The 20502-nt window shown below is 28.1% G+C and overlaps 1 long non-coding RNA gene across 1 annotated transcript; it reads left to right on the top strand.

Annotated features, from left to right (window-relative positions):
* The first annotated feature begins 1686 nt into the window (after positions 1 to 1686).
* LOC102669514 (uncharacterized) lies at positions 1687 to 5572 on the top strand. The gene is made up of 8 exons (XR_005888645.1): positions 1687 to 1891; positions 2089 to 2254; positions 2335 to 2398; positions 2735 to 2821; positions 3173 to 3519; positions 3754 to 3941; positions 4217 to 5182; positions 5282 to 5572. It is a non-coding gene; the product is annotated as an uncharacterized lncRNA (long non-coding RNA).
* Positions 5573 to 20502: the final 14930 nt, after the last annotated feature.

Raw genomic sequence — 20502 nt, forward strand, 5'->3', positions numbered from 1 at the left:
ATATGAAGACAATGATTGGGGGTTGGGGGAGGATAGATATATTGGATTTAATGGTGGGATTGGCCAAACTGCTTCTAAGGCTGAGATGCTCTCTGATTTAATTGGTTACCGAAAATTAACTTATCACTGGAAGTTAATGTTTGGTAATCGTATTCTGTTTTCATGGCTTGTAATCTAAATGTTAGGTACCATTGGTATCAGCTATTTAAATATGTATACTAGATATCTTGCTTTAAGAAATTGATCCTATATAAATATATATATATATATATATATATATATATATATATTCTAAAAATATTACAAATAATAAAAGTAATAAAAAAATAATAAATTAAATAAAGTTATAGAACTTATTACTTAATAACAATTATTTTTGTTACACTTTAATTTAATTATTGTTGACACTCTTTTTAATTAAAAATAATATAGTTTGATTTAATATAAACATGTTTTGTGTCATGTAAATATTATTAATGTGTTGTGTGTGTATGATTCATGCGGCATCACCAAAAGATTACAATTAGACTGTACATTTTCAGGCAAATAAGTGTCTTGATTACATAACTTCAAAAGACTGCAATTTGACCGTGGGTAAAGATACATTCAATGAATAATTCCATTCTTCAGATAATGGTTCATATTTCTTGGCAATACCGATAAAAATTGGAAAATGAGGACAAGATCAAATGTATACCTCCACTTCTATACTAAGTCATAAATGAGATGTCTATGGAAATGTCTATTGTGCCCATGCTCCAAGTGGTGACACGTGTCCCCCTGCAGTTAACAGAATTGAAATTTTGTAAATTTTTTAAGATTGACACATGACCCTACAGCTATCCATTTCTCCCATGCCTCTTCCTTTCTTTCTTCTTTTGTGCCTAATTCCATTTCTCTCTCTATTTCTCCCGTGCCTCTTCCTTTCTTTCTTCTTCTATTTTCTTCTCTTCTCTTCCGATTCGAACACAACCAGCCACAACCCGCTTCAAGCTTTGGTTGCTTTACATGCCTCCTTCTCCAGCCTTCTCCCATTGTTTTCTCTAAACTGCGTTTCGTCATTTCCTCACCTTCTCCCGTTTTCTTTTTTTCTTCATTTTTGTGGTCCGTTTCTTCCAGCTTCACTTGCCGTTGAGTTTTCCCCTTGTTGAGGTTTTCCATTTTCTGTTTGCTACACGAGGTTTTCTCCGTGCTTTCTTTCTTCTCCATTTTTGTGTTCCATCTCTTCCATCTTCACTTCCAGTTTTTGCTTTGGTTTTCTGTTGAGTTTTTGTTGTTATGCATGTTTTCTTCTTAATTGATAGTTATTTTTTTCTTGCTGATTTTTCTACTTTGTTTTTGGTTCCTTTTTTATCTTTCCGCTTACCAGGCTATCGACGAAGAAGCATCTTGCAGGAAAGTTTTTTTCCCTTTTCCTGTTGTGCATGTTTGTTTTGGTATTATTTGTCTTTATTTGCAAGGTCTTAATTTTGTTTGTTATTATGCATGTTTTCTTCTTAATTATAATTATTTTTTTGTTATGTTGTTGTTCATTTTTTGTTGAGTGGAAAAGTTTTGACTTTTGTTTCCCGTCGTGCTTGGTTTTGTTGTTGTGCATTTTTTTCGATGGCAAACGAGGTTTTGCTTTTCTTTTCCTGTTGTTTTTCTCATGCATGTTTTCTTTTTGTTCTGATCCATGTTAAGTTTTCGTTTTCCTGTGTTTTTGGTCCCTTTGCTGTTGTCCATTTTTTGTTGAATAGAAAAGTTTTGACTTTTGCTTCCCTTTTTATAATTTTATTGATGGTCTAACATTTATCCGATTTCTTTGGAATTAATTGAGTTTTGATGGTTTTTAATTGCAGGTTTCTTGGTGTTGTTTGTGCATTGTACATTATTATCTCTACATGTTCTGGTGAGATGCGCTTCCATTATTATCTCTACATTGGTGCTTTTTATGAGCTTTTGCATTTAGTTTTGTTGAGCCTATTTGAAGTGCCCTTAAAACCCTGTTTGGATCAACTTATGTACTTAACTATTATAAAAGTTGTCTCATCTAACTTATGGGAGGAGTTTTATTCATTTTACTTTCTTATTTTCTTCTCTTACAAGTGTTTATCAAGGAGGTAGTCTCAATCGGGCGTAATTGGAAAGAGAAGGTTTATGAAGGAGGTAGTCTCTAATCCAAGTTCTATTATTTCTCCTCCTATCATAAGCACCACCCCAACAACAACACCATCACGACCACACACAACAACAAAAGTATTGAAGAATAAAGGTTCCATTTTTATCTATTTTTTCCCTTTTTTTGTCTAATTTTTTGTGGTCTGATTTTTTGTGATTTAATTTTTGGGACAGGCTAACGACAGTATTGAAGGTTACGCATTTTGCCCATGCAATGGTTGCAACAATAGGACTCGAGGTTACTGCTATGTTTTTTTTCATTTTTTTAAAAGACTTGAGGTTACTGCTATGCTCTTTTTCATTTTTTTAAAAATAAAATTATCTCCTGCCATTTTTCCTACTAGAGTTGTTGCTGATTTCTTATTGTTTCTCTTATGTTCTTTTTCGTTGTTTTTTTTTTAAAAAAATGATCTTGTACCATTTTTGCTACAAGAGTTGTTGCTGATTTATTGCAACAATATGATTACCAGGGCGGTGTTGAAGAATAAATGTCCCATTTTTATCTATTTTTTTCCTTTTTTTTTGTCTAATTTTTTGTGGTATTATTTTGACTGTGTTTTTGTGGAGAATTTAGGGGGGTGAGAAAGGAGAAGGGTGGCTTCAAAATCTTCATTATGGTGTGTTTGGCCTTGGAAACAGGCAGTATAAGCATTTTTACAAGGTCTGCATTGGATTCTTACATTATTCTGACTTTCTAAGGTTTCAATTTGATTTTAATCATGGAGTTGTTGGTTGTTGTGGCAATTGATGCAGGTGGCGAAGGTAGGTGTCGCCGATTGAATGTAGAAATGAAGAATAATAAACTGCAATGTTGGCAATATTAAAGTCAATACATATAGAGATGTTCTTAATTATATACATCAAATGCTTTGATAATTGATTAAATAGGGTGAAAAGATGTTAAGATTTATGTGTTTTTATATGCATGTTGTTTTGGATTGAGAAAAATGGAATTCATGATTTTTCTTGGCAATTTGCAGTAATCTTTGATATTATTATCAATTGCATGCAGCTTGCTTACCCGGAAGAGACTGCTTGAACTTGTCTATGCTATGTATGAAAAAGATGCCAAAAAGGTCTTGATTTGTACTACGCTTAGATTATTTAAATCCACATTGTTTTTTTACTAATATGAAATCAATATATGATATCATGATATGCTATTTCGATAAGCGTTTAATTGATATCCATTGTGATTTTTGCTAATGAGATTGGCTTGACCATTGTGATGGACTTTTTTCATACAAGCTAAAGTCATAGGTTGCAGCAGGGTGGCCCTCTTGGCTCTCTAAGGTTGCTGGTGAGGCTATCAATGGATTAACCCCTTGGAGGGTTGACACTTTTGAGAAGATTGATAAGGTAAAGAGCATCTAGAACTCGATGAATAGTACACTTAATTTTGTTTCCAATTTTGGTTTGGTGATGTTGTTGAATTCTGATATGGTCTTGATTAGATTTGTTTTTTTTTGACAATGTTGAGCTGATTAATATTAATGACTTTACTAAATTTTAGTAAAAAAATTATTATTAAATATGACTTTGTGGTTTTATCGTCCGCTCTATTTACAATATTTTGGTTTGTTGTTTGGCCAGTCCGTTTCAAGACCAAACCCTTTTGATTTTCGGTGCCTCATTGCATTTTAGCATTAGTATTTTACTCACTAAAAGAGAGAGAGAAACATAGAGGGAAGAAACCACAATGTACGTACGGTTATTATGGCGATGAAACTCAAATATCTATCTTCCATTGCCGAGGATGTCATCATCAAGAGATGTTCACAGTAATCTCTCTTTCCACTCTTATAGCCATATGCTAATAATAATGATAATAATCTTATTATACAAGTATATTAGAATTATAACACGTGTATAGTGTTTTTTCATGGAAGAAAGTAGTTTTGTATTTTGTCCTTTTAATTTTCTCCATGTTGGTGTAGTTGGTCTCATAGAGCTTGGAAAAATTAAGAGAAAATGGAGCCAATTTCATGTTCTAATTTTGTGATAGATTATTTTCTTATATCTAAATTTACTTTGCATTTGTTTATTTGTTACTTAGGAAACTGGACACTTCAGTAGAGAAATTGGTGGTGGATTTTGAAGGAGGGTGGAACCCTGAAATGGGAAACTATTGCAGAAAATTAGTTGAATTTTGCAGTGGGAAGGCTGTGAGTGAATTGTGCCACAACATAGAAGGAAACATCAATGTTGGCTCATTTAGCAGGTTGATATATGACATGATGCTTGTGTAGGAGAGACCTAGCTACTATGATGAAGAAGATACCACGGTGTGCATAGTTATGATTTATCTCTCTCTCACGCACACTATTGTTTTTTGGAACAAAATGAACTTGGATATAATCTAATATCATAATATTATCTCCAATCAAAATTAAAAGTGGCATTTCATTTTGATAATAACTGATAATTTTAGTTACGAGATGAAATATGATTTTAATTGAAGAATATTTTGTCTTTATTTTTTGTTATAAACTTATAATGTACACACACAATTAACAGAAGCTGTTGAAATGGAAATATTGGAGATATCTGATGAACCCATTAGGGGTCCAGATTATCTTGCAGTGGTTGACCATGGTTTTATTCTTCATATTTTAAGTTATGAAGTCTAATTGGATTGGATATCAGTTCAAGAATCTATTGCTACTTACCAAATTCTGTTGACACAAGTAAGATTACATTTAGGAGGAACTGAAGTAGGCTCTCCATGGCTTGAAATTATTGGTCATCGAACATTAGCCTAAGATCTGGTCCTGTTTAATCTGAACTTCAGCATTATCACCTTTCATATCTAAGTAAGATTTTGATCTAAAGCTTTTGTTTTTGTGCTTACTGTTGTCATTAAACAGATGAGGCTTTTGAGGTTTGCAGGAGAATGTAGCAAAGGAGAAAGAAGAAAGGAAGACAACTTTGAATATCGCTCAGGAACAGGATGATATCCCTCTTTTTTATTCACAATGGAGCAGGGATCATGGTGGCTCTACCTCACCAGTTTTACAAGGAGGTAGTATTCTATTCTATTTTATTTTTTAAAATTTTTTACGGAGAACTATTGATTTTCTTGTCCCTTTTTTTGTAAATATCTTACTGTTGAATCACCCAGTGGCCATCAGATTTGGAGGATGTCTATCCAAGATGGGCTGCAAACTATCACTACACCTTGGTACCAATTTCGGAGGGACAACAACTTGATGGCTCGAGATGAAGTTGTCTTTTATTATCTGCCAAACCAAGGTGTGAGGGAGATCATTCTGAGGAAGGACATCGGATGGGATGAAGACCAATCCACCTAAATAAGAGAAAAAAATAGTTATCACAGTGTTTTGTTACTTTGGTTGTCCCTTAGAAAAATTGATATGTTTTTGCCTTTCAAATGCCTTCGGGTATTAGACAATATTATATTTGTTGTTTCTCTTCATTCATTATATGTTATAAGAATATTTTGTAATGTTTAATTTTAATTATATTATTACTATTATATTGTTGCATAAAATATTATCTGCCAAGCGACTGAATCAATCATATATACGTGGTCTATGACAAAATACAAAAAATGAAAATACTCACCAATCCTAGAATAACTAACCAATGGTTCTCAACATTTATTGATAATTAAAATGTCATACTTAAGCCATCCTGATTTATTTTTGCTACTAAAGTGACAACGGTGGTGCTGGACACGTGTAAAATCATATTACCTATGATTTGATTTTTTCCCTTAAAAAAATTGTTACATTTTAACCTCCATACTTTCAAATTTCTATTAATTTTATTTTTATGTTTTTTTCTACGTGATTCAATTTGTCTTTTTTTTTGTTTTTCTAGTTTATTGTTAATGGAAATATGCGTGATTGCTCCAAAAAATTAATTAGCTTTAAAAATAATGAGTTCCATTACATTGATTAGCATATAATGATTGATTACTATATATAACAATTCATTAAATATTAATATATTAAAAAAAAGAATTGTTAATTAAAATGTCATACTTAAGCTATCCTGATTTATTTTTGCTACTAAAGTGACAACGGTGATGCTGGACACGTGTAAAATCATATTACCTATGATTTTATTTTTTCCGTTAAAAAAATTGTTACATTTTAACCTTCATGCATTCAAATTTCTATTAATTTCATTTTTTTTCTATGTGATGCAACTGTCATTTTTTTTTTGTTTTTCCAGTTTATTGTTAATGGAAATATGCGTGATTGCTCCGAGAAATTAATTAGCTTTAAAAATAATTAGTTTCATTACATTGATTAGCATATAATGATTGATTACTATATATAACAATTCATTAAATATTAATATATACGTAATTAATTGATGAATCATTGTATCATATTTTTGTCATTATTACATTTGATTTATTATATAACTAAATTCAATATAATGATATGTTACTATGAATACAAAATAATTAATTGTGTTTATTATTTATTATTTGGAATCAATCAAAATTTAAACATGCGGTTACCATAAGTCATTTTCCCTTTTAAAAATTATTTCGACTAATTACGAAATTATCTGAAATCAATCAAATTGTTTGGAACTATCAAAATTGAATCACTATATATTTTTGAATCTATCAAATTCATATTTTAAAGTATATATCTTTTATACAGCTGCAAATCAAACGCAAAGTTAGACAAATTTATAATAAACATTAGCAAGTACTTAACAATCATTTTTAAATATTTTGTTCAGATATCGGAATAAAAATAATCTTCAAATTAATTAACATATTATGTTAGTATAGGTAAATACTCATAATTTAGACGTTGAATTATTCCTAATTAGTAGGTACTTACAATCAATTTTAAATGTTATCCTATGAATTTAAACATTACAAAATCAAAATTATTTGGAATCAATCAAAATTGAATCGTTGTATATTTTGAATCAAACATATTCTTTGGATTAACTAATTACGATTGTTTTTTATTTATGGTATCTCCATTTTTATGGTATCTGATTTTTGAGGTGTTTTGTTAAAGCATTGTCATCAAAATTGATACTTTCCTTTCTTAATGCTAATATCTATTATATATTTCCTTTGTTCTGTCTAGATGTTGCGAGCAATTTGCAAATTTGATTAAATTAATGAGTCTGATTATTTCTCACACAATAATCCATTAAATTATAGAATGGATTTTTACCTATAACTAGATCTTGGATAAATTGAAATTTTATTTATAAAACATTTTCAATTGTGCCCAATATCTTACTACAAATAATAGAAAAAGGGCATTCACTTATTACAGAAATGGTGTGATTTGATTCTCATCATCTACGTTTTACCAATTGAGAAATCATAATCCTATTATTCAATTTGAGTCCATCACCAATAACATTATAGATATGAAAGAAGATTTTTGGTAAAAGTAATTATTGATAATTTGTAAATTAAACAAAAACGTTAGAAACTTTGAAAAAACCTTTCCGTTAATAGGTACCTGGCAATTAATTTGAAATATTCTGTTGGAGTATGAAAATGGTCATGCTCTTCAAATTAATCTGAATATTCCGTTAGGATATGAAAATAATCATAATATTATATTACTTAACAATCAACTCTTAAATATTACAGTGTCAATTTTAATATATTATTAAAACCAACTTCAATTTCATATTCCTAATTATATAGTTATCTTTCCTTTAATCAAACAAATCATTATAATGAATTAATTATTTCAAATTTTGAATATTAACATAATATTAATGTTTCAAACGAAAAAAAAATTAAATATATCAAAGATTAAAATCAAACTTTTAGGATTCAGTTTATTGGAATTAACCAAATCATTAGATTGATAAAAAATTATAGTAAATCAGCTTCAATTCAAATTAGTAGGTTCTTAGCCATCAATATTAAATATATGATTAAAACCAACTTCAATTTTGTTCTTGTGTTTCCCGTAATCACAACCAATTTAATGACATTTAATTAATAAGCATATTTTATTAGTATTTTTGTTAATTTTTATTTTGAATTAATAGTTACTTAACAATCAATTTTAAATGTCCTACTGTTAAGATATGGAAACAATCATGATTTTCAAATTAATAATCATATTCTGTTAGCACATAAAAATAATGATAACTTAGACGTTAACTTATTCCTAATTAGTATATACTTAACAATTAATTTTAATTATTACACTATCAATTTTAACATTTTATTAAAACCAACTTTAATTTTGTATTTGTTTTTACCGTAATGATATTCAATTTGTAGCATTCAATTAATGAGCGTATTTTATTCATATTTTGTAGGTTTCATTAATTTGAAATACAGTTGTCCGTCAAGGCAAAAAATAACAATTTGGTTCCATTCTTGGTTCCATTCTAGAAGATAATTATTACAATTGCTAATAGTAATGAATTTTATTGATTTTATTACACATTTATTATTTAATATTAATAAATATTATTAAAACCAACTTCAATTTTGTATTTGATTTTGCCATAACCACGATCAATTTATTAACGTTTAATTAAAAAGCATATTTTATTCGTGCTTTTGATAATTTTTATTTCAAGATAACACATGCTTAAACAATCAATTGTAAATGTTCTGTTAGAATAGAAAAATAATAATAAATTTCAAGTTAATTTGCATATTCTGTTGAGATATAAAAATAATGATTACTTAGCCGTTGACTTATTCCTGCTTAGTAAATACTTAACCATCAATTTTAAATGTTACATTATCAATTTTAACATGTTATTAAAACTAGCTTTAATTTGATATTTGATTTTGCAGTAATCATGGTCAATTTGTTTACGTTTAATTAAGAATTTTCATTATAAGGTTACAGAAAGTTGACATCTTTGTGTGGCCTTATTTTAAAATTTAAAATAATCCTTCAATTATTTAAATATATTCAATTTTATAATTTGAAAAGCACTTGAATTAAAGATCATTTTAACTATATTCAAATAATTATATTATTATTTTAAATGCTTTAGATAATATGAGTCACCAATATAAATCTTTTAAGTATGAATGATTTTGTAACTTTCCAATCAAATGAATAACTAAAATAAATTATTTAGAAAAGATAAATAGTTAGATTAAAAAGAAATCAAATTCATCATTTATCGTTCTAACCAGTGGTTTGATCACCTCTATCTCTACATTTTATGTTTAATGTCTCTATATAATTAAAACTCAGATCATGCAAGATTTTAAAATTTCAAATTTTGATTTAAATTATGATATCCTTAACATTATTATATAATACTTTAACTGATATTATTAATTTATTTATTCAATTATTAACATGTAATCAATTAATATTTATTTAATTTATTCAATGTTGGTGCTAATAGTAATAGTAAACATATTATTTTGATTGAATTTTTAATAATTGTTTTAATTGTTATTGAATCAAATCATGGTAACATACAACTATTCAGCATCTTAGAAATAATGAGTTTCATTACATTGATTAGCATATAATGATTGATTACTATATATATATCAATTCATTAAATATTAATATACACATAATTAATTGATGAATCATCATATTATATTTGTCATTATTACATTTGATTTATTATATAATCCAGTTCAATATAATGATATTTTACTATGAATATGAAAAAAATTAATTGTATTTATTATTTGGAAGCAATCAAAATTAAAACATGTGGTTATCACATGTCATCTTCCCTTTTAAAAATTATTTCAATTAATTACAAAATTATCTGGAAACAATCAAATTGTTTGCAACAATCAAGATTGAATCACAATATAATTTTAAATCAATCATATCCATATTTTCAAGTATATATCTTTTATACAACTGCAAATCAAACACAAAGTTAAAAAATTTTATAAGAAACATTAACAAGGTACTTAACAATCATTTTTAAATATTTTGTTCGGACATGGGAATAATCATAATCTTCAAATTAATTTTAAATTTATAAAAACAAGACTTCGGTTGCTTTTCCAAAAAGTTAGACGTAAGTTTAAGAACTTTAATAGAAATATATACAAACACTAAACAAACAGACTCTTCATCCTCTAATTAAAAGCAAATACTATTATTAATCCATGTATACTCTCTAAATTAATTTTAATAATTTTAGTTGCAAATGACATTTTTTAAAATATTTTTGTTTTGAAACATTTACATTAATCCTAATATTTTAGGAGACTTTATACCAATTTTAAAATATAAAAAACTACTCTTTTTAATATAAAAAAGGCTCAACACTAATCCTAATATTTACCTTAAAATCATACTTTATTCCTTACATGCAGCTCAGTATTAATTTTACCTGTTTTTCCAATTACCGATTTTTCCTGTTGCGGCCATTTCAATTTCTGGCTTGTCCATTTCCTTCTTCTGTTTACTTATACAGTTTTCTGTTTGTGCCGTTTTTGGGGGGTTCTGCTGACCCCTGTGGGTATGTCTTTTTGAGGTGGGCCAGAGGGATGGATCCATCAGGATTGATGGGACTTGAACACCCAATTTCTGCTTTGACAAAGCCACACTGGGCTATTGAACTGCAATCCTAGGGAAAGTCAGTTATAAAAAAATTCCCATTAATTTGTTCAATTATCCGTGTGCTACACCAAATCATTTGGTTTTGTTTCAGATGCTACAGGAACATAGTTTGTGGGGGATTTGGATTTTACCACATGTGGTTTTCTTTATTTAAGTTCTGTTTTTATTTTTACTTTTGTCCATAGAAGAAAATTTGTTGAAGGAGATCAAACGAAGAAAAAAATTAACTATCGATTGGAGGTTTTTTAAGTTGCAAATAATAAATTGAATTATTCAAGTTCGGATTGGTTGATATGAAACTTGCGATATTTTCGCTTATAGTTATTGAAAATTTTAGTTTTTTTCAAGTAACGAGAAAAACATTTTTTCCCCTTACCTTTCTGTTTTGCATTTTTGTTCCCCAAAAAATGACCCTTCTTCATTGAATAAGAAAGCCAGTGGTAACATAAGCAATGGATTCCCTCATTCCCGTCCGGCATTTGCGAAACAATAACACAAAACATTGTCTTCGATTGCAGTGGAATGAGAGAGAATGAAGAACAGGTAGTAAATAAAAGAATGGGAATGAGACAAAGTATGAGAGTAGTAAATGGTGGGGAGAGTGACGTCTCGGTACAGTTTAAAGTTGTAATTTAATCATTATGATTTTCAGACAATGCATTTAATTGTTTACAATTTGCTGAAAAAATGTAAATTGAAAACACATTTTTAATATTACTTACACTGAGTTATTTAATATTAGTAATTTTATTGATTTCACTTTCGGACAAAAATATTTTTTCCATTAAAAGTATCATATGATCTTTTCGTTTTGATACTAATGAAGTTATGAAAATTGATTTCAATATTATAAACTCTCTCATTCTATCTACTTCTAACACTTTTTCCTCTTTAAATTTAGAATCAATTGTGGGTAAAATTTTCGTCCGACGTATACTAGCAAGTGAAATTATTAAGCTATGTTCTTTACTTTCTTTGAGGTTTCAGATTTAGTTTAGAAATTAACCTCATCTTATTTAAAAAAATTTAAATGATTTATCATCTTTTCAAAAATTGATTCTCATATCATATTTTTAAAATTTAAAATTATCCTTCAATTATTTAAATATATTCAATTTTATATTTTGAATAACACTTGAATTAAAGATCATTTTAAATATATTCAAATAATTTCATGGTTATTTTAAATACTTTAAATAAAATGAGTTATCAATATAAATCTTTTAAGGATGAATGATTTTGAAACTTTCAAATAAAATAAATAACTAAAATAAATTATTTTAAAAAGATAAATAGTCAGAATAAAAAAAGAAACACATTTTGCCATGACTCATTTTGCCAACACATTTTCATTTTTTTATACCACTTACAGTAAAATATCAGCCCGGGCGTTCGAACGGACCTTAAACTAGCTTGGTTTGAAGGTTTTATGTGCTGATGGGGTTGCTAATTAGTGTTTTTTTTATTTTTTTAAATGGAAAGAAATTGTGTATTTTTCTTGGTATTTTTCTTTGGGTAGCAAATGATGGATATAATATAAAGTTTTCTTTTCTGGTTTGAATGCCTTAGCTGCTTTCGTCTGGCCTTAAAACTATTGTATGCAACTCCATTCACTTGATTGTGGAAGTTCTCTTTATTGAAACCATACTCTCACTTGTATCAGAAACTCTATAACCTGCCCCAACATTCATGACCATATCCATAAGCTCCTCAAGTACACTGGTGAAATAAAGTTTCAAAACTTATGATTCTCTCACAAAAGATAAGGCCTCATAAGAATATGTTGAGATGTTACAACTTACTGTATTCTTTTTCTCTGCTCCATTTCATATTTTCATTGAAGCAACTTGATATAGAAGGTATAACATTCATTTGTTTAATAGGAAACAACATTTCTCGCCAGAGTATAACTCATTGAGGTCCATTCCACCTTGAGATAGTTGAGAAAAAAAAATACTATCCCTGCCATGTTAGCATGATTGATTTTCACTATATGGTTGCTGACGAAAATAAGTATGGTCTAAACAGTGCACCTATTTACTGGGACGAGATCATTTTTGATAAAATAGAATACAGCAAGTACTCCAAAGCCAGAAAATGACATCAAAAGCAGGTTTTAGCCTTCAGTCATATTCTGAATTTCTTTCAAAAAAAATTATGATTAAAGTCTAAGTGATCCATGTTGTGTTCAAATCTCATAACAATTTCTTTTACAGTGAAGGGAAAAATAGGTCTTTTGCCAGGGCAACTGTATAATAATCTCACTTGAACTGCCATATCACCAAAATGAGACAACACAGGTGCATCCTTTTTTCAATATTCAAGCTGAAGCCCATGCTACTGTAATGTGATTGTGCTTTTTAGATCCTTAAGAGACTGCATTTGCTTTCGTTTCCTATTATAGTTACAGGAAAAACATTGGTTTGCAAATTCGGCCATAGTAAACTACAGCAACGCCACTCAGCACATATGAAATCTAAGATGTACTGCTGGATCAATACTACAAGCCTCGATCAACCTAACTAATCAAATTTATGATGATTAAGATTGTAAATCCCTTATGAGATAACATGGGGTCATTCTACTGAAATTAAGATTTTAGTCTACAAATGTTCTGTCTTTGCTACGTACTTCTAAGCTGTAACCAAAGATAACAACATTATGCGTGATGTAAAATAATTTCATAAAAATTTACTTGAACTTGAGAATTTTGGAACTAATTAAATAGTTCTTCAAATATATAATGATATCCTTATGCTTCGAACGATTGTAAAATTTATGCAAATAACACTTATCGTGTCCTATCCTATAATGTGGTCTATCTTAGTCTAATTTAGTTCTTCATTTTGGTCAATTTCTTCTTTTGATTGTTCTACCTAAAATCAAGTAAGGAGTACCTGTGGAAAAAATTACCCAAAATAGTCACTTTCAAAACATACACTAGACACCAATCACGGTTAATTTTCAATTTCTTTTCCGCTCCATTTAAAATAAATAATATTCCATTGGCAGTTTAAGAATTGGATTGAGTCAGTTTGGGTTTAACCTATTACTCAATTCAATCAAAATTTTTCCCATTAGATTAGATCATATTTGTGCAATTTTATTAATAGACCTCATACAAATCAACCTAATTATAAATGGATCACGTTAGATTAATTGGATATAAATATTTGAAAAATATTTTTTATTTTGTAAATATTAATTTTTTTTAAACAATGGTTTATTTTTTTCTAAAATTTTATAAGTATATAATGATTAGATATACTATAAAAAGACTAAATTATAATGATATTTGACTAATAAAATTAATGATTTTAATTATAATATAATATTTTTGTTTTAGATAGAAATAAAATATATTAGATTATTCCTCATGAGAAAACTTAAATAAAATTAAGACAGATATAAAAATAATTTTTAAAAAATCATGGGTGGTCTAATTTAATATTTTAATAAACTATATTAACTAAAAATTAACATATTTTATATTTAATAATTAATTTATATATAATAAAAAATTTAATTATATTTTATGGATTGAATTGGATTTAAAAATAAAATCTGTTATTCAACCTTTATATGAACAAGTCTAACTGGATTGAGTTAGATTTGACTCAATTCCTTACAAAACACAACTCAAATTGTTCAAGTTGATTTGAGTTCGAATTAATGATGTTAAGAATCATTCCTTTATTTTGCATGTTTACTTTATGGAAGTAGCTAGGTTGACACATGTATATTTGACAGTAAAATGAAAGGGAAAGAAAATGATATGAAAATGGATTATAGAAATTAGCATTTACCGTCAATGTTTTATAGTCTCAAGCACAATATTATTATAAATAGTAAGTTTCTTTGTTGTTACACACTATATTTCATTTTATTCCTATTATAGGCTAGTAGCAGGATACATCTATAATAATTTTTTCATTCCTGATGATATTCATTATATTGTGGACATCATTTTGATACATTATCCTTCTTTATCCTTATATGTCTTTGTTAGTTATTCGCTTATGTGATGTCTGTTTTCCACCATCAGTAGGTCAGAGCAACCACGAGATTTGAAGACGTTAGTGTTCCTTTCATTTTTAACTTGAATTTTTTCATAAAAAAAATTTCGTGCTCTGTTGCACTCGCTGCTTATCGTTAAAATTATTTTTATTATTTGTTCAATTCTTTGGTTTTGAAATAGGTAGCAGCAATTCATAGAGAGAAAAAGAGCCAAGAAAAATGAATTGTAGAGGAAGATAACAAGCTCTGCTAAAAAAAACATTTATATTATTATCATCATTGTTGTTATTATTATTATTATTATTATTATTATTATTTAGGCTCTATTCTTCTATAGTTTCTTAGTTTATTTTCTAATCATAGAATAAATAAAAAGGATTAGGAAAGGAAATAAATTGTTGATTCGTTGAGTGTATGTGCAACTCGAGTCGCAATATCAACAAAAGACTAGTTGTTTCTATAGTTGCTTCTACATGTGTTTGTTTCATGTTTTTCCTTCCTTTTATATTGCGTGATTGAAATTGAACAATAATAATATTTGAAATATATTGAACTTATATCAATTAATAATTAAAATTATTTTCTTCAAATTATTATATTTTATGCATTAATAATTGACCATTCAATTTCAATAATTCAATAATTAATTTATGTATTCAATAATTTAATTTATCAATTGACCATTAAATAGTTAATTTGATATTTTATTCCAATATAATTATTTTAATTTCAATTAAATTATTTACAAAAATATTTTCCATACTAATTTTTTTAATTAAATACTGATACTGAATATAAATATGATTGTGAAATTTTTTTAAATTAGAAGATAAAATAAAAAAATGATTTGCATTCATTAATTATAAAATAGGATTTATAAAAATTAATTACTTTAGTTATAATTACAATTATAAAAAATTGATTTCAATCAATTAATCATTTAATTTGGAGATAAATACGTAGACATGTATTTCAATTTAATGGATAATAGAATTATCCTTCTTATTATCATTTGTTAACTGAAAAGATAAAACAAGATAGAAATGAATATTTTTAGATTAAATAAGATATAAATAATGATAATTAAGGAAAATTATGAAAGCTTAATTTGAACTGGTCTAATTATTTTAAAAAAAGTATACACATTTATATCTGGATAGAATAATCAGGGGTGCAAGGGATGGAAAGTATAGTAGATAGTATATATTTTTTTTTTATACTGGACTAGGTAGGCGAGTAGCAGTATACATCTATAATAATTTTTTCATTGCTGATGATATTCATCATATTGTGGACACCATTTTGATAATAAATTGTCCTTCTTTATCCTTATGTGTCTTTGTTAGTTATTCGCTTCTGTGATCTCTGCCCTCCGCCATTAGTAGGTCAGGGCAACCATGGGATTTGAAGACGTTAGTGTTCCTCTCATTTTCAACTTGATTTTTTTTATAAAAAAATTTCCGTGCTCTGCTACACTCGCTGCGTATTGTTAAAATTATTTTAATTATTTGTTCAATTCTTTGGTTTTGAAATAGGTAGGAGCAATTGCTAGAGAGAAAAAGAGCCAAGAAAAAGAAATTGGAGAAGAAGATAACAAGCTCTGCTAAAAAAACATTTATATTATTATTATTATTATTGTTATCATTATTATTATTATTATTATTATTATTATTTAGGCTCTATTCTTCTATATTTTCTTAGATTATTTTCTAATCATAGAATAAATAAAAAGAATTAGGAAAGAAAATAAATTGTTGCTTCGTTGAGTGGATGTGCAACTTGAGCCGCAATATCAGCAAAAGACAAGTTGTTTCTATAGTTGCTTCTATAGCTGTTTGTTTCATGTTTTTCCTTCCTTATTGATTTTTCCCCTTTCTGATTTTCCCGCTTGCAAGGTGATCCACGAAAAAACATCCAACCGACAAGTTTCTTTCTTTATGATTTGTTTTATGCATGTTTATTGTTATTATGATTATTATTATTTTGATGGAAGGTTCAAGCTATTTGAGAGGTACTTCAACTTCAAATTTCATGCTATTCTACTATAGATTTATGTCTTCTTTCTTCATTCTTATTAATTCGTGTTTCATTTTCTTCTTTAAAATTGTAATCTTGCTATTCTCATATTTCTTCGTTCTTTATTTGTTTTTGTGATCTCTTCTCTTCACCATGAGTAGGTCAAGGCAACCCACGGGATTTGAAGACGTCAGTGTTCCTCTCATTTTTTCACTTTAATTTTTTTAAAAAAAAATAATTTCATACTTTGTTATACTCGCTGTGTATTTATTTGCAATTGTCTGATTTTTGTTTGTTGTAAACATTTATATTATAAGTGTTAAAATTATCTTTATTATTTGTTTACTTCTTTGGTTTTGAAAGAGGTAGCGGCAATTCCTAAGAGAGAAAGAGCCAAGAAAACATTTATATTATTATTATTATTATCATGTAGGCTTTGTTCTTCTATAGTTTCTTGTTTTATTTTCTAATCGGAGAATGAATAAAAAGGATTAGACAAGAAAATAAATTGGTAATTAGAAGACAAAAGGATTGGGATGATAGTAATACTGATTAAACTACCTTTTGTAGTTTACAATTTTTTAGAAATGTTATTGAATGATGTATTTTGAACAATTAGTTAATTATAAATATTAACTTTCTTCATAATTGACTTCTCAATTTAATTTTAAGCCTATATTGCAACTTGAAGAGCTGTACCTAATTAATCGAGCTTTTACCAATTTTTCTTGCTTTCTTTGTTCAATGTCGTTATAAATAAGTTCATACACAACGATATCATTAATTTATATGCAACGATAACATATGCAGGAATGATTTATTGTAAGCAGGTCATACATTTTTGTGACAAGTTCATCCTTGAAGGACCAATTGAAAGGTATAGTTAATTGATATCAGTATTTGTTTTTATCTCTTTTCATTGACTAGTGGATCCAAATTATGTACTGTTAACAATGCTTCTTCTTACAGACAAAAAATGGTTATTGTTATGTTTCAGGACATTTTTCTTAATCCCAGGCATGATGTCTTTGTTGCTTTAAGTAAAAGAATCATTTAAATATGAAGGATTTTTCCCTGAACTTTTTATTTGACACTGGTAGTAGCCATTTTTGGCTGATCCAGATAGTCTTCAAAAGTTTGTTCGGATTAATGATGTTAAGAATCATTCCTTTGTTTTGCATGTTTACTTTATGGAAGTAACTAGGTTGACATATGTACATTTGACAATAAAGTGAAAGGGAAAGAAAATGATATGAAAATGAATTGTAGAAATTAGCATTTACAGTCAATATTTTGTAGTTTCAAGCATAATATTATTATAAATAGTAAGTTTCTTTATTGTTACACACTATATTTCATTTTATTCCTATTATGTAATAAAAAAAACAATCAACTGAAAATTTAACATAACCAATCTCATTCCAATAAACTCATAAGCTAAATAAATAATTATAGGTTTCAAAAATCAAATATAATTATCTAAATCAACTTTATACCAACAAGACTAACATATTTTATATATAATGTATAATTTTTATTATTGTTATTATTTAGTTATGCCGAATATAATGAGAGGAACACTTACTTCTGTATTAGCTGGGTTTTTTTTTTCAACCATGTATTTGTGCGTGTTATTATTATTATTATTATTATTATTATTATTATTATTATTATTATTATTATTATTATTCAAGTCAAGTGATCATGACTATGCTAGGGTGTTGCCTAGGATATTTCCGTGATTCAAATTTGTCGTCATGAGCAAGGCAACCACGAGATTTGAAGGGGTAAGCGTTCCTCTCATTTTTCATTTCAATTTTATTTTATTTTAATTTTTCATGCTCTGTTACACTAGCTAGTCATTTTTGTTTTGGGGATTCGGCAGATACATGCACAAGAAATTCCAGAGTAAGTCTGATTTTTCACTTCAGTTTTATTTTATTGTAATTTTTCATATAGTCCTGATTTTTCACTTCAATTTTATTTTATTTTAATTTTTCATGCTCAGTTACACTCGCTGCGTATTGATCCGCAATTGTCTTTTTTGTTTTGGGGATTCGGCAGACACATGCACAAGAAATTTCAGAGTAAGTCTGATTTTTCACTTTAATTATTATTATTATTATTATTATTATTATTATTATTATTATTATTATTATTATTATTATTATTATTATTATTATCATTATTATTATTAGTATTAGTATTACTCAAGTCAAGTGACCATGACTATGCTAGGGTGTTGCCTAGGATATTCGTGTGATTCAAATTTGTCACCATGAGCAGGTAAGGGCAACCACGGGATTTGAAGAAGTAAGTGTTCCTCTCATTTTTCACTTCAATTTTAGTTTACTTTAATTTTCCATGCTCTGTTACACTAGCTGGTCTGTTTTGTTTTGGGGATTCGACAGGTACATGCACAAGAAATTTAAGAGTAAGTCTGATTTTTCACTTCACTTTTATTTTATTTTAATTTTTCATGCTCTGTTACGCTCGCTACGTATTGATCTGCAATTATCTTTTTTGTTTTGGGGATTCGGCAGACACATGCATAAGAAATTTCAGAGTAAGTCTGATTTTTCACTTCAATTATTATTATTATTATTATTGTTATTATTATTATTACTCAAGTCAAGTGATCATGATTATGCTAGGGTGTTGCCTAGGATATTCGCGTGATTCAAATTTGTCAGCATAAGTAGATCAGAGCAATCACAGGATTTGAAGAAGTAAGTGTTCATTTCATTTTTCACTTCAATTTTATTTTATTTGAATTTTTCATGCTCTGTTACACTAGTTGGTCTTTTTTGTTTTGGGGATTTGACAAGTACATGCACAAGAAATTTGGTGGGGTATCTTTGATCTGAGCATTTTACACTTATTGGTGGCTTTAGTTTCTCTACGTGGTCCTCGATAGATTTTTAGTTGTGCCTTTATGTGTAGATTATAGCCCCAAGCAGCATATGAGGTGGATATCTTTTGGTATACAGTTGAGGTTAATTTCATTGCCACTGCCTTGAATTTTGGTCAGTTTATTGCTCGGTACACAGCAGAAAAATGACTACATTCTTCAAATATGTGGTGACTGCTGTGGCGGAACCAAGAGCCTAAGTTAGTGGGGGCAAATTATAAAAAATAAAATGAGTGGGTTCAACTATATAAATATAAATGGAATAAAATACAAAAATCTAAGATTTTATTTACAATTTTTAATTTAAAAGAAAATTTATTGGTGGATTTTAAAAAATGAGGGGGTGCAAGTGCACACCCTCAATCTAATGTAGGTCCGCCATTGGCCGTGAGGTAATGTTACCACAAGATCCTTCAAACAATAAAAAATATAGGTACAAACAACCAAACTATACCAAGGCTAATTGTACTCTTTTTTTTTGTGTATCTATGGCTGGCGAATATAAATTATAAGAAATTGAAAGAAAAATTAGATCATGGCTCCACTTGGTGTCTCGGTCAGTTTCCAAATATGCTTGAAGTGTTGACCTTTCCTTTCATCTTCTTCTTGACCTCCTTAATCTACAAATAATTGCGGTCATGTCAAGGCAAATCCGGTATTTTACCTTTGGTTGAGGGTTATTAGGAACTCTGCAATGCATCAACGTTAGAAACTTCAAGAAAATTTTAAAAACGTAGATTTGGGTCTAATTTAGCTTTAAAATATCAGTTTGTAAATTAAGATTTATCTTTTACTTATATATTTTATTTTAATAATTGTCGCAACATGCCTTTTTGCGGACGAGCGAGGCGAGGC

Source organism: Glycine max, chromosome 15, assembly GCF_000004515.6.
Source record: "Glycine max cultivar Williams 82 chromosome 15, Glycine_max_v4.0, whole genome shotgun sequence".
Lineage (NCBI taxonomy): Eukaryota > Viridiplantae > Streptophyta > Magnoliopsida > Fabales > Fabaceae > Glycine > Glycine max.